The 15,019-nt window shown below is 60.0% G+C and overlaps 1 long non-coding RNA gene across 1 annotated transcript; it reads right to left on the bottom strand.

Moving 5' to 3' along the window:
- Positions 1 to 10,077: 10,077 nt before the first annotated feature.
- On the bottom strand, positions 10,078 to 10,731 carry LOC127014695 (uncharacterized). The gene is made up of 3 exons (XR_007766207.1): positions 10,682 to 10,731; positions 10,482 to 10,586; positions 10,078 to 10,138 (listed from the first exon to the last, which is right to left on the bottom strand). It is a non-coding gene; the product is annotated as an uncharacterized LOC127014695 (long non-coding RNA).
- Between the last annotated feature and the right edge of the window lie 4,288 nt (positions 10,732 to 15,019).

The raw sequence follows: 15,019 nt of genomic DNA, 5'->3' as shown, positions 1-15,019 counted from the left end.
CCGGCCTTGCTCAGCCCCACGTACCAATTCCGCCCGTGATTGTGATGCAGGCGTGACACGGGGCTGTCACCCTTTCACCAGCTGCGGTGTCACCAGCACTCGGCTATGGCAACGTTTGTGAGGCAGGGACAATGGGGGCAAGTGACCCTCCCCGAGCTGAGCTGCACCGGGGGAGGCGACAGTCACCCGGACGCTGGGCAACACCCCTCTCTTAGCCGATGCCAAAGCCTCGCTCCCTCCCACGGGGCAGCATTGACGTGCGGCAGAAGCCCCCAGGTTCCCACAGCCAGGTTGTCTCCAGCCATCGGTTGCACCCCGGTGGCTCCAGGTTCCCAGCACCACCACAGGCGCTGCGAGGGCATCTCCCCGGGGCAGTGGCTGCGGACAGCCCCGAGGGGCTCTGCTCCACCTTGCGTGGCAGAGAAGGGCACTTTGGGAGCTGCTCCGTGGCTCACAGCACAGGAACAAAGCCACTTTCAAGACAGCTGGAAGGTGTTCATTGAAAGGTGGTAAAAGAAAAAGCTGCATTTTCACCGGCACAGGTCATCTCTGCGGCACCCATTGTCCAATGTCATCTCTGGTGTCCCAATGTCCCGTCAGTGGCTGTCTGGACCTCTTGATTTTACAGGACAATGAACTCTGTCGGTAAAACTTTATTTTGTGAGCTCATTACGAAAGAAAACAACCAAAGACGGCAAACAAGGGCTCAAACCCCTTTACACAGGCAATCTAAAGTGAATTCACTGATTCGTCACTTAATTCACGAGGTTTCTGACTCACAGTTCTGTAATTCATAACTTGTAACTGTCATTCACAACTTGTAACTGTCATTCATAACTTGTAAGTTGCAACTTGCAACTTGTAGCTCCCAACTCACAACTACCGACTCCTGACTCCCAACACTCAACTCCCAACTCCCAGCTCTCCCCTCGCAATTCCCAACTCGCGACTCCCTGCTCGCAAATCCCGACTCACAGCTCCTGGCTCGTGGCTCCCAACTCCCAGCTTGCGTCTCCCAACTCACGACTTGTGACTCCCAACTCTCAACTCTCAACTCCCAACTCGTGACTACCACCTCCCAGCTCCCAACTCCTGACTGCCAGCTCGAAACTCCCAACTCGTAACTCGCAACTCCCAAAACCCGACTGCTGACTCCCAACTCCTGACTCCCGACTCCTGACATTTAACTCGCAACTCGCAATTCATAACTCGCAGCTCCCAAATACCGACTCCCAACTCCCAACTCCCAATTCACAACTCCCAACTCCCAAACCGTAACTCGCAGCTCCTGACTCTTGACTCCCGACTCCCAAATCCCAACTCGCAGCTCCCGGCTTGCAACTCCCAGCTCCCAGCTCCCGACTCCTGACTCGCAGCTCCCGACTCCCAACTCCTGACGCCCGACTGGTGATCTGTAACTTGTAACTTTAACTCATAACTCCCGGGCTTAAGAGGAAAATAGTAACATTACCTACCGTGAGAGAGCTCATCCTTCCTCCTCCGTGACAGTGAGGGCATCCCCTGGGTCACACCGGCAAGCCCAAGAGCCTCAGGAGTCCAGCTGCTGTTGGATCCACTTTCTGCGTAACCTGATGGATTTATACCGTCCAGTGTGGACCTGCAGACTGTACCATTTCTATGAGTTCGTACATTCTGAAGCAACTACCAGACAATCAATACGTAAGCGTGATGGCTGCAGGAGACAGCAAGCTGCAGGTGATAATGGCTGCATAACGACATTTAGCCCTTCCTGGACACTGTGTCCTGCTCCCGTGTTGCTCTCGCTTTGACGTAATGGCGCTATGCCCAGCATACATCAGGCCTTAGCATGACCTCCACGTCAGCCAAAATCAGAGGACTCCAATGAACAGTCACATGCCCTCATGGGAGATGCTGGGGCTGTCAGACACCTGGCCTGATTGCCCCCGGGGAGCTCCCTCGCTCTGCAGCGGTGCCCACTCTGCCTGGCCAGAAGGGGAAGGACCGTGCGCATCCCCTTGTGGCCCAGGGCCCTGCTCCTTCCCATCGGTGTGTGGCAGGATCTCCTTGCTGGCTGTGCTGCTGTCGGCTGTTCCCCCATGCTCCCTTTTGCAGGGGGGTGTCTCCCCATCCTCCTGAGGCATCTCCTGTGCCGCTCTCAGTAATACGCTGCAGGCCCAGCGTGGACTGGAGCCTGCGTCCCTCACAGGCATGTGTCCACAGGGTCTGCGGACTCTTCCTGCGGGCCAGGGGGCTGCTCGTCCCCAGGCAAAAAAGACTCCCATGGGCTCACTTCAGAAGAAACACATTTATTGGGAGAGCTCCTGCTCCTGGTAGGGCCTGGCGGGGATCTGCTGCTCACTGGGTCCATACCCCGCTGGGCCCTGCTGCCCCTGGACACCTGCAAGAGGAAGAGCATGGTCACACTCTGAGGGTCGGGCTGCTCTTTACACTCCCAACTAGCAGCATCTGGACAGGCTCCCCACGGGCAAGAGGAGCCGTTGTCCCCAGGACTGCTGCCGCCACCTTGCTGTCCCCTGGCCTCGCTGGCCCCATGTCCGGATGGCACCCGTCTCTCCCACTGAGCAAGCTTCACCCTGAGATGCCACCGAGTCCTTCCCCATCGCCTCCTAAGCTGGTCACAGGCTTCCGCTTTCCCCAAGGAGCCCAGACCATCCCCAAGCCCCACAACAACCTGTGACCAGCCCCACCCACCCAAAGAGCGTGGTGCCCTCAGGCTGGCACCTGGTGGGCACTGAGGCTCTGCTTCCCACGCCCTTTGTCCTCTTCTCTTGGGTCTCCTCACCTCTCCTCTCTTCGCCTCTCCTCTCTTCTGCCCCAGGACTCCTGTGTCTGGCTGCTCTCACGAGGCCACGAGCCTGGCAGGAGCACACTATGGCGGAAGCCACCCATGCCGAAAGAGAGGGATCCGTATGGTGGACCCACACACACGGACCCGCTGTGATTGCTGGGCAGCAGCAGCCCTCTTCTGTTCCTGCTGCCTCTTGGCCCTGTCCTCAGCTGGACACCTTTCTCCCACTGCCCCTTCCCTTCCTGTGCGCAGGGCTGCAGCATCAGGTGGAGCCCAAGTCTGGGAGCCTTCACTGCCAGGCAGGCTGTGGCGCGGGGCTTTGCTGCACTTGGGGCAGAGCCTCCTGGAGCCGGCTCTGTCCTGGGCGCTTCCCTTGCCCTTCTCTGCTCCTCTCTGGCCGCAGCTCTGCAAGGCACTGGGGAGCTCCACTGCCGGGTCTGTCTTAGGCCGCTGCACGTTGCCTGGGCGCCGCTCCAGCCATAAAGCCAGCAGCTGGTTCTGCAGCTCTCCAGCGGCTTGGCTGGCCCTGTAGTAGTCAGTGAGGGCTGCGAGGAGCTCTTCCAGATGGGGGATCTGAAGGCCAGTCCCCGCAGAGTGTGGAGATGGTGGCAGAGCTGAGGGTCTCTCCTCACAGGAGGGGCGTTGTGTCTGTGGGGAACTTCTGCTTGGAGGAGCTGCCATGTCTGATGGCAGCTCAGGTGTCCCCACGGCCTCACTGGAGCTGCTCTGGCCTTCCAGGGAGTGGTCTGCTTCTCCCATGGGGACGCTCTTCTCCAACAGCAGCTCTGCTGGCCCCATGTCCCCGTAGGAGATGCTGGGGCTGTCAGACACCTGGCCTGATTGCCCCCGGGGAGCTCCCTCGCTCTGCAGCGGTGCCTGCTCTGCCTGGCCGGAAGGGGAAGGACCGTCCACATCCCCTTGTGGCCCAGGGCCCTGCTCCTTCCCATCGGTGTGTGGCAGGATCTCCTTGCTGGCCGTGCTGCTGCCGGCTGTTCCCCCATGCTCCCTTTTGCAGGGGGGTGTCTCCCCATCCTCCTGAGGCATCTCTTGTGCCGCTCTCAGGAACGCTGCAGGCCCAGCGTGGACTGGAGCCTGTGTCCCTCGTGGGCATGTGTCCACAGGCTCTGCAGACTCTTCCTGCAGACCAGGGGGCTGTGCTGCTGGCTTCCTGGTCCGAGCCTGCCTGTCCCAGTGCCGGAAGGGAGAGCGGTAGGGCAGCCCAGTGCGCCTCTGCGGAGGGGGAGGCTGAGCGGCTTTTTGCCCCAGGGTGAGCTCTTCAAAGCTCTTCTCATATCCCAGGACCTTGGTTGGCAGCCCATAGCGCCGTTGTATCTTCATTTTTACAATGTGACGCTCCAGCTGCCTTTTCACAGCCTCATCCAGGAAGGGCAGGTCCTGGACAATGGGAACCACCATCACGTCACGCTCTTGCGGTCGCTGAGGTGTTGGAGGAGGTGATGGAGCCTGCGTCTCTCGTGCGCATGTGTCCACAGGCTCTGCAGACTCTTTCTGCGGACCAGGGGGCTGTGCTGCTGGCTTCCTGGTCCGAGCCTGCCTGTCCCAGTGCCGGAAGGGAGAGCGGTAGGGCAGCCCAGTGCGCCTCTGCGGAGGGGGAGGCTGAGCGGCTTTTTGCCCCAGGGCGATGTCTTCAAAGCTCTTCTCGTATTCCAGGACCTTGGTTGGCAGCCCATAGCGCCGTTGTATCTTCATTTTTACAATGTGACGCTCCAGCTGCCTTTTCACAGCCTCATCCAGGAAGGGCAGGTCCTGGACAATGGGAACCACCATCACGTCACGCTCTTGCGGTCGCTGAGGTGTTGGAGGAACTGAGGCTGGGACACTCTGCGGAGTCTCATCCACATCGGCTGGCAGGCCCAGTTCCCGCGGCAGTTTTGTTTGTGGCATGAGGCCCTCCAAGGTGTCCTGGCTTTTGTGGTCTGCTATAGGCATCTCCATTTCCCTGGAGTGGACCTCGGGCACCTCTGGAGGTGGAGTGGGAGCCCCCAGCTGCATCTCGAGATCTTGCTGGTGCTGCTGCACGCTGCTGGCCTCGGGGCATGTGTCCACTTCCTCCCTGCAGGGTGGATGAGTTGCTGGGCCAGGCTGCTCCTCCAGGTCAGTCCCGGGATGCCCCAGGCCAAGCTGCACGCTGGAGTCGTGAGCCGTGTCTGCTCCATCCACAAGAGTGGGGAGAGACGCTTGTGAAGAGCAGCTAACGTCGCTCGCCGTGATGGAGGTCCAGGAGTCGTCACTCAAAAGGGGCAGAGACACCTCTGCAGAGGAGCTGGCTTTGCTGGCCATGACGGAAGTGTGGGGGTCTTCTCTCGAAGGGCACAGAGAGACCCTTGAAGAGGAGCCAGTGTCGCTCGCCGTGATGGACGTCCAGGAGCTGTCGCTGCCCTCAGGCGTCTCTGAGCTGAGCCTGTGTGAGGAGAAAGAGGAGGAGGAGGGGAAGCCTAAGCCCAGCACTCCCGAGCATCCCGGGGCTCTCCTTCCTGCCCTGAAGGAGACGGGCAGGCTGTATCACTGCTGTGGGGTCCCACCCAGCGTGTGCCCGAGGCCCCCTCCCTGCCTGCCGCACACAGCAGTTCCCTCTGCCCCCGGAAAAGGGGGAGACACCGTCAGCTCTCTGTCACGGAGGTCACTGCCTCCAGAAGGGCGTCTCCCCTCACATTTTACGCCTGGGGATTTCCCCATGCCCTCCCCAAGCGGTAGCCCAAAGCCATGCCCCCTGTCCCTCTCCCCAGTCCCTCCTCAGTGGCCTCACGTGTCCAGGTATCTGTTTAGGTTCTCCAGGATCATGTTGAACTGATCGACTGTTTCACACATGGCATCCATCTCCGGGTGTACAGGACAGCTGCAGAGAGGGCAGAGGGCAGGATTAGTGGGACCTCCCTTGGTGGGGGGATACCAGAGGGGGGGATGGCTCCACTTACCCCATCCTCGAGGGCTGTGAAGAAGCCAGGAGGACAAAGGCTGCAGGCAGAGGAGACAGAGTGAGCGGACGGGGCATCCCCGGACGGGGCGGTGGGCACGTGGGGCCAGGGGGTGTCTTTGCAGGGCACCCGCCCTTGCCCAGGGGCTGCTCACCTCGGGCATCCCCCTTGTTGCGTCTGCATCGCCGCTTCTTCGGCCTCCCTTTCTACACAGGCAAGGAAAGCAGTGGGTGAGAGGGCAACATTCCCTGCCGCCTCAGCGGCACCAGCAAAAAACCAGAGCCCGGCCAGGCCCAGACCTCTGCCTGCCCCGAGCCTCCTGGCCCAGGCTGGCCAGGGCCTGCCTGGGAAACGGCCTCCCCTGCCAGGCAGGGCCTCTCCAGCCCGCCCCTGGGGCTGACCCCCATCCCGGGCCCCTGCTGACCCCCCACCCTGCCGGCCAGGGCTCGGCTCAGCACCAGCACTGGCTCCTACCTGGGGCTTGGCCACGGTCACCGCGAGGCGGTAGACAAACACCACCAGCAGCAACCACAGCAAAACGGAGAAGGCGGCGAAGGCCGCTGGGCTGGGGACCCAGCTCATTTCCCAAGGCGTGACAGGCAGGCCTGTAACGTGCCAGAGAGAGCCAAGGAGAGCTTGAGGAGGAGCAGCCGGAACCAGCTAACCCAGTCCACTTGCCCTTCCTTCCCAGCTCAAGAGCCTCTCTCTTCACCCGGCAGCTCACAGGCAAAGTGCCGCCCGGCCTTGCTCAGCCCCACGTACCAATTCCGCCCGTGATTGTGATGCAGGCGTGACACGGGGCTGTCACCCTTTCACCAGCTGCGGTGTCACCAGCACTCGGCTATGGCAACGTTTGTGAGGCAGGGACAATGGGGGCAAGTGACCCTCCCCGAGCTGAGCTGCACCGGGGGAGGCGACAGTCACCCGGACGCTGGGCAACACCCCTCTCTTAGCCGATGCCAAAGCCTCGCTCCCTCCCACGGGGCAGCATTGACGTGCGGCAGAAGCCCCCAGGTTCCCACAGCCAGGTTGTCTCCAGCCATCGGTTGCACCCCGGTGGCTCCAGGTTCCCAGCACCACCACAGGCGCTGCGAGGGCATCTCCCCGGGGCAGTGGCTGCGGGCAGCCCCGAGGGGCTCTGCTCCACCTTGCGTGGCAGAGAAGGGCACTTTGGGAGCTGCTCCGTGGCTCACAGCACAGGAACAAAGCCACTTTCAAGACAGCTGGAAGGTGTTCATTGAAAGGCGGTAAAAGAAAAAGCTGCATTTTCACTGGCAGAGGGCAGCCCTCACCCCTTCCCACGCAGGACATCCCTGCAGCGTCCCCACTACAAAACATTGTCAGGAAAAGCCCCATGCACACAGAAATGAGATGCCCCCACGGGGACAGGGGAGAGAATAGGAAGGACAACAGCGGTAAAACTCATGTGTTGAAATAAAGGCAGAACAGTCGCTCTCCGACTACTGTCACGGGCAAAGGACTCTCACCTTGGGGAATTTAACTTAATTTTAAACATAGAATTACTGGTATGGGCATTGGGAAGCAAAGATGATAAGCATTTGGGCTGTCGGGAACCTCGTGAAGTTCAACAAGGAGAAGTGCAAAGTCCTGCGCCTGGGGAGGAACAAGCCCCTGCACCAGTATATGCTGGGGGCCACCCAGCTGGAAAGCAGCTTGGCAGAAAAGGATCTGAGGGTCCTGGTGGACACCAAGTGGAAGACGAGCCAGCAATGTGCCCTTGCAACAAAGAAGGCTAATGGCATCCCAGGCTGCATTAGCCAAAGTATTGCCAGGAGGTCGAGGGAGGTGATCCTTCTCCTTTACTCAGCACTGGTGAGGTCACACCTGGCTCCTGCATCCAGTTCTGGACTCCTCAGTACAAGAGAGACATGGCCATACTGGAGAGAGCCTAACAAAGGGCCACGAAGATGATGAAGGGAGTGGAGCATCTCACATATGAGGAAAGGCTGAGAGAGCTGGGACTGTTCAGCCTAGAGACAAGAAAGCTCAGGGGGGATCTTACGAATTTATATAAATACCTGAAGGGAGGATGCAAAGAAGACGGAGCCAGGCTCTTTTTGGTGGTGTGCAGTGACAGGACAAGAGGCGAGGGACACAAACTGAAACATGGGAGGTTCCCTCTGAACATCAGGAAACACTTTTTCACTGTGAGGGTGACCAAGCACTGGCACAGGTTGCCCAGGGAGGCTGTGGAGTCTCCATCCTTGGAGATACTCAAAAGCTGTCTGGACACAGTCCTGGGCAAGCGGATCGAGGTGGCCCTGGTTGAGCAGGGGGCTTGGACCAGGTGACCTCCAAGGTCCCTACCAACGTCAACCATTCTGTGATTTAAACACTTAAGGAAATGCAGGGAGACCTGCAAGAGCTCTTCCATCACGCTTCCCTCTGCCAGCCCTCACTGCTCTTTTCTGCCTGCTAGGGGATCCTGCTCACGTCCTCCTCCTCAACCTTTTTCTCACTTCAGTATGTGCTTGAGCATGTAGAGCTCCAAGTGAACCCCAGAGCTCCGGGTTGTGATCCTGCCACTCTCGCAGGGCTTCCAGGTCACCTCCGTGCCACAGCCCTCATCTGCCTTGAAAGGGAGAGGCAGGGATTTTGGAGGAGGTGAACCCACCCCGTACCACAGCCAGGAGGAGAGTGGTGCCCACAGAGGCATTTATCTGCTATTCCCAGGGTCACTGCCTGTTGTTGTAGTGCAGCCAGAACAGGCGCTGGGGCCTCCATCTTCTCTGTCCCATGGTGGACACCAAACTTCATTGCTCTCTGCCACTTGCTGCCTTGAAGGACCTGCACTGCTCCCGGCACTGAAAGGCAGCTGTGGTGTGCAGGGGACCTCCAGGAAGCCGGGCAGCCCATGCTGCCTCTGGAAGTGGGAAAGACACTATGGGCACAGTGGTCCTGGCAGATCTGAGAGGCAGACACCTCTTAAACCAGCCCAGAATTTCTGCCCATAGCCTTTGGTTTCCCCTTGAGAAAACAGGGGTTGTAAATTTCCTTTTCTGTCTTGCTATGTAACTTCTCTTGGAAAGCTGCCTCCTGCTTCCCTTCTCCTTGGCAGACACAAGTACCATTTGTGTAAGCCACCTCCAAACCCTTCATAGTGCAGAGTAAGAACGACTCAAGACATACACAGACAGACTGCTGGGGCCCCAAGCCTGGACTTGTATTTTTTATTCTCCTTCAGATGAGCTATATGAGCTCAGGAAATCAACAAACTTTGGTCACTGTTGAGCAGGAAATGTTCGCGGCTTTGGGGCAGTGCCCGCTCTGCCTGGCCAGAAGGGGAAGGTCCGTGCACACCCCTTGAGTCCCAGGGCCCTGTTCCTTCCCATCGGTGCCCGGCAGGGTCTCCTTGCTGGCCGTGCTGCTGCCGGCTGTTCCCCCACGCCTCCTTTTCTTCCCCCACGCTGCTGGCCCAGAGTGGACTGGAGCCTGCATCCCTAGCAGGCATGTGTCCACAGGCTCTGCGGACTGTTCTTGCAGGCCAGGGGGCTGTCCTGCCGGCTTCCTGGTCCGAGCGTGCCTGTTCCAGTGCTGGAAGGGGGAGCGGTAGGGCAGCCCAGGGTGCCTCTGTGGAGGGAAAGGCTGAGACGCTGTTTATCTCAAAACGAGCCTTTCAAAGCTCTCCTCACATTCCAGCATCCTCATTTGCAGCCCATAGCGCCTCTGTATCTTCATTTTAACGATGTGATTCTCTAGTTCCCTTTTCACAGCCTCATCCAGGAAGGGCAGGTCCTGGACAATGGGAACCACCATCACATCACGCCTTTCTCGTCGCCGAGGTGTTGGAGGAGCTGAGGCTGGAACATTCTGCGGCGTCTCATCCACACTGGCTGGCAGGCCCAGTTCCTGCTCCAGTTTGGATTCTGGGATGGGGCCCTCCAAGGTCTCCTGGCCTTTGTTGTGCTGGAGAGGCGTCTCCATTTCCCGGGAGCGGACCTTGGGCACCTCTGGAGGTGGAATGGGAGCCCCCAGCTGGATCTTGAGCTCTTGCTGGTGCTGCTGCACGCTACCAGCCTCAAGGCAGCTGGCTGCCTTTTCCCCGCAGGGTGGGTGCGTTGCCGGGCCCGGCTGCTGCTCTGGGCCAGCCCTGGGATGCCCCAGGCCAGGCTGGACGCTGGAGGCACGAGCCACGTCTGCTCCATCCACAAGAGTGGGGAGAGACGCCCATGAAGAGGAGCTAACGTCGCTCGCCGTGATGGAAGTCCAGGAGTCATCATTCGAAGGGGACAGAGACACCTCTGCAGAGGAGCTGGCTTCACTTGTCGTGATGGAATTGGGGGAGTCTTCTCTCGAAGGGGACAGAGAGACCCTTGAAGAGGAGCCAACGTCGCTCGCCGTGATGGAGGTCCAGGAGCTGTCACTGCCCTCAGGCGTCTCCTGGTTGAGGCTGCGTGAGGAGGAGGAGGAGGAGAAGGGGAAGCCTGAGCCCAGCACTCCCGAGCACCCTGGGGCTCTCCTTCCCGCCGCGAAGGAGGCGGCAGACAGCATCGTTGCCGTGCGGTCCCACCCACCATGTGCCTGAGGCCCCCTCCCTGCCTGCCGGGCACAGCGTCTCCCTCTGCCCCAGGAAAAGGGGTGGACGCTGTCAGCTCTGCGCCACAGAGGTCAATCCCTCCGCAAGGGCATCACCCCTCACGTTTTAGGCCCATGGATTTGCCCCTGCCCTCCCCAAGCGGTTGCTCCCAGCCATGCCCCCCTCCCTGTCCCCGTTCCCCCCTCAGTGGCCTCACGTGTCCAGGTATCTTGTTAGGTCCTCGAGGGTCCTGTTGAACTGCTCGACTATTTCATACATGGCATCCATCTCCGGCTGCACATGGCACCCCTCCGTGGGGCAGCTGCAGAGGGGCAGAGGGCAGTGTTAGTGGGACCTCCCTTGGTGGGGGGATACCGGCGGGGGCTATCGTGCTCCAGGGGGGACGGATCCACTTACTGGGTCTTCAAGGGCTGTAAAGCCTCCAGAAGGACAAAGGCTGCAGGCAGAGGAGACAGAGTGAGCGGACGGGGCATCCCCGGACGGGGCGGTGGGCACGTGGGGCCAGGGGGTGTCTTTGCAGGGCACCTGCCCTGGCCCAGGGGCTGCTCACCTCTGGCATCCCCCTTGTTGCGTCTGCATCGGCGCTTCTTCGGCCTCCCTTTCTACACAGGCAAGGAAAGCAGTGGGTGAGAGGGCAACATTCCCTGCCGCCTCAGCGGCACCAGCAAAAAACCAGAGCCCGGCCAGGCCCAGACCTCTGCCTGCCCCGAGCCTCCTGGCCCAGGCTGGCCAGGGCCCGCCTGGGAAACGGCCTCCCCTGCCAGGCAGGGCCTCTCCAGCCCGCCCCTGGGGCTGACCCCCCATCCCGGGCCCCTGCTGACCCCCCACCCTGCCGGCCAGGGCTCGGCTCAGCACCAGCACTGGCTCCTACCTGGGGCTTGGCCACGGTCACCGCGAGGCGGTAGACAAACACCACCAGCAGCAACCACAGCAAAACGGAGAAGGCGGCGAAGGCCGCTGGGCTGGGGAACCAGCTCATTTCCCAAGGCGTGACAGGCAGGCCTGTAACGTGCCAGAGAGAGCCAAGGAGAGCTTGAGAGGGACCAGCTGGAACCAGCTAACCCAGTCCACTTGCCCTTCCTTCCCAGCTCAAGAGCCTCTCTCTTCACCCGGCAGCTCGCAGGCAAAGTGCCGCCCGGCCTTGCTCAGCCCCACGTACCAATTCCGCCCGTGATTGTGATGCAGGCGTGACACGGGGCTGTCACCCTTTCACCAGCTGCGGTGTCACCAGCACTCGGCTATGGCAACGTTTGTGAGGCAGGGACAATGGGGGCAAGTGACCCTCCCCGAGCTGAGCTGCACCGGGGGAGGCGACAGTCACCCGGACGCTGGGCAACACCCCTCTCTTAGCCGATGCCAAAGCCTCGCTCCCTCCCACGGGGCAGCATTGACGTGCGGCAGAAGCCCCCAGGTTCCCACAGCCAGGTTGTCTCCAGCCATCGGTTGCACCCCGGTGGCTCCAGGTTCCCAGCACCACCACAGGCGCTGCGAGGGCATCTCCCCGGGGCAGTGGCTGCGGACAGCCCCGAGGGGCTCTGCTCCACCTTGCGTGGCAGAGAAGGGCACTTTGGGAGCTGCTCCGTGGCTCACAGCACAGGAACAAAGCCACTTTCAAGACAGCTGGAAGGTGTTCATTGAAAGGTGGTAAAAGAAAAAGCTGCATTTTCACCGGCACAGGTCATCTCTGCGGCACCCATTGTCCAATGTCATCTCTGGTGTCCCAATGTCCCGTCAGTGGCTGTCTGGACCTCTTGATTTTACAGGACAATGAACTCTGTCGGTAAAACTTTATTTTGTGAGCTCATTACGAAAGAAAACAACCAAAGACGGCAAACAAGGGCTCAAACCCCTTTACACAGGCAATCTAAAGTGAATTCACTGATTCGTCACTTAATTCACGAGGTTTCTGACTCACAGTTCTGTAATTCATAACTTGTAACTGTCATTCACAACTTGTAACTGTCATTCATAACTTGTAAGTTGCAACTTGCAACTTGTAGCTCCCAACTCACAACTACCGACTCCTGACTCCCAACACTCAACTCCCAACTCCCAGCTCTCCCCTCGCAATTCCCAACTCGCGACTCCCTGCTCGCAAATCCCGACTCACAGCTCCTGGCTCGTGGCTCCCAACTCCCAGCTTGCGTCTCCCAACTCACGACTTGTGACTCCCAACTCTCAACTCTCAACTCCCAACTCGTGACTACCACCTCCCAGCTCCCAACTCCTGACTGCCAGCTCGAAACTCCCAACTCGTAACTCGCAACTCCCAAAACCCGACTGCTGACTCCCAACTCCTGACTCCCGACTCCTGACATTTAACTCGCAACTCGCAATTCATAACTCGCAGCTCCCAAATACCGACTCCCAACTCCCAACTCCCAATTCACAACTCCCAACTCCCAAACCGTAACTCGCAGCTCCTGACTCTTGACTCCCGACTCCCAAATCCCAACTCGCAGCTCCCGGCTTGCAACTCCCAGCTCCCAGCTCCCGACTCCTGACTCGCAGCTCCCGACTCCCAACTCCTGACGCCCGACTGGTGATCTGTAACTTGTAACTTTAACTCATAACTCCCGGGCTTAAGAGGAAAATAGTAACATTACCTACCGTGAGAGAGCTCATCCTTCCTCCTCCGTGACAGTGAGGGCATCCCCTGGGTCACACCGGCAAGCCCAAGAGCCTCAGGAGTCCAGCTGCTGTTGGATCCACTTTCTGCGTAACCTGACGGATTTATACCGTCCAGTGTGGACCTGCAGACTGTACCATTTCTATGAGTTCGTACATTCTGAAGCAACTACCAGACAATCAATACGTAAGCGTGATGGCTGCAGGAGACAGCAAGCTGCAGGTGATAATGGCTGCATAACGACATTTAGCCCTTCCTGGACACTGTGTCCTGCTCCCGTGTTGCTCTCGCTTTGACGTAATGGCGCTATGCCCAGCATACATCAGGCCTTAGCATGACCTCCACGTCAGCCAAAATCAGAGAAGGACTCCAGTGAACAGTCACATGCCCTCATGGGAGATGCTGGGGCTGTCAGACACCTGGCCTGATTGCCCCCGGGGAGCTCCCTCGCTCTGCAGCGGTGCCCACTCTGCCTGGCCAGAAGGGGAAGGACCGTGAGCATCCCCTTGTGGCCCAGGGCCCTGCTCCTTCCCATCGGTGTGTGGCAGGATCTCCTTGCTGGCTGTGCTGCTGTCGGCTGTTCCCCCATGCTCCCTTTTGCAGGGGGGTGTCTCCCCATCCTCCTGAGGCATCTCCTGTGCCGCTCTCAGTAATACGCTGCAGGCCCAGCGTGGACTGGAGCCTGCGTCCCTCACAGGCATGTGTCCACAGGGTCTGCGGACTCTTCCTGCGGGCCAGGGGGCTGCTCGTCCCCAGGCAAAAAAGGCTCCCATGGGCTCACTTCAGAAGAAACACATTTATTGGGAGAGCTCCTGCTCCTGGTAGGGCCTGGCGGGGATCTGCTGCTCACTGGGTCCATACCCCGCTGGGCCCTGCTGCCCCTGGACACCTGCAAGAGGAAGAGCATGGTCACACTCTGAGGGTCGGGCTGCTCTTTACACTCCCAACTAGCAGCATCTGGACAGGCTCCCCACGGGCAAGAGGAGCCGTTGTCCCCAGGACTGCTGCCGCCACCTTGCTGTCCCCTGGCCTCGCTGGCCCCATGTCCGGATGGCACCCGTCTCTCCCACTGAGCAAGCTTCACCCTGAGATGCCACCGAGTCCTTCCCCATCGCCTCCTAAGCTGGTCACAGGCTTCCGCTTTCCCCAAGGAGCCCAGACCATCCCCAAGCCCCACAACAACCTGTGACCAGCCCCACCCACCCAAAGAGCGTGGTGCCCTCAGCCTGGCACCTGGTGGGCACTGAGGCTCTGCTTCCCACGCCCTTTGTCCTCTTCTCTTGGGTCTCCTCACCTCTCCTCTCTTCGCCTCTCCTCTCTTCTGCCCCAGGACTCCTGTGTCCGGCTGCTCTCACGAGGCCACGAGCCTGGCAGGAGCACACTATGGCGGAAGCCACCCATGCCGAAAGAGAGGGATCCGTATGGTGGACCCACACACACGGACCCGCTGTGATTGCTGGGCAGCAGCAGCCCTCTTCTGTTCCTGCTGCCTCTTGGCCCTGTCCTCAGCTGGACACCTTTCTCCCACTGCCCCTTCCCTTCCTGTGCGCAGGGCTGCAGCATCAGGTGGAGCCCAAGTCTGGGAGCCTTCACTGCCAGGCAGGCTGTGGCGCGGGGCTTTGCTGCACTTGGGGCAGAGCCTCCTGGAGCCGGCTCTGTCCTGGGCGCTTCCCTTGCCCTTCTCTGCTCCTCTCTGGCCGCAGCGCTGCAAGGCACTGGGGAGCTCCACTGCCGGGTCTGTCTTAGGCCACTGCACGTTGCCTGGGCGCCGCTCCAGCCATAAAGCCAGCAGCTGGTTCTGCAGCTCTCCAGCGGCTTGGCTGGCCCTGTAGTAGTCAGTGAGGGCTGCGAGGAGCTCTTCCAGATGGGGGATCTGAAGGCCAGTCCCCGCAGAGTGTGGAGATGGTGGCAGAGCTGAGGGTCTCTCCTCACAGGAGGGGCGTTGTGTCTGTGGGGAACTTCTGCTTGGAGGAGCTGCCATGTCTGATGGCAGCTCAGGTGTCCCCACGGCCTCACTGGAGCTGCTCTGGCCTTCCAGGGAGTGGTCTGCTTCTCCCATGGGGACGCTCTTCTCCAACAGCAGCTCTGCTGGCCCCATGTCCCCG

Source organism: Gymnogyps californianus, chromosome 3 (assembly GCF_018139145.2).
Source record: "Gymnogyps californianus isolate 813 chromosome 3, ASM1813914v2, whole genome shotgun sequence".
Classification (NCBI taxonomy): Eukaryota; Metazoa; Chordata; class Aves; order Accipitriformes; family Cathartidae; genus Gymnogyps; species Gymnogyps californianus.
Note: the sequence above shows the minus strand (reverse complement) of the source record. Positions and strands in the feature narration are given on the sequence as shown.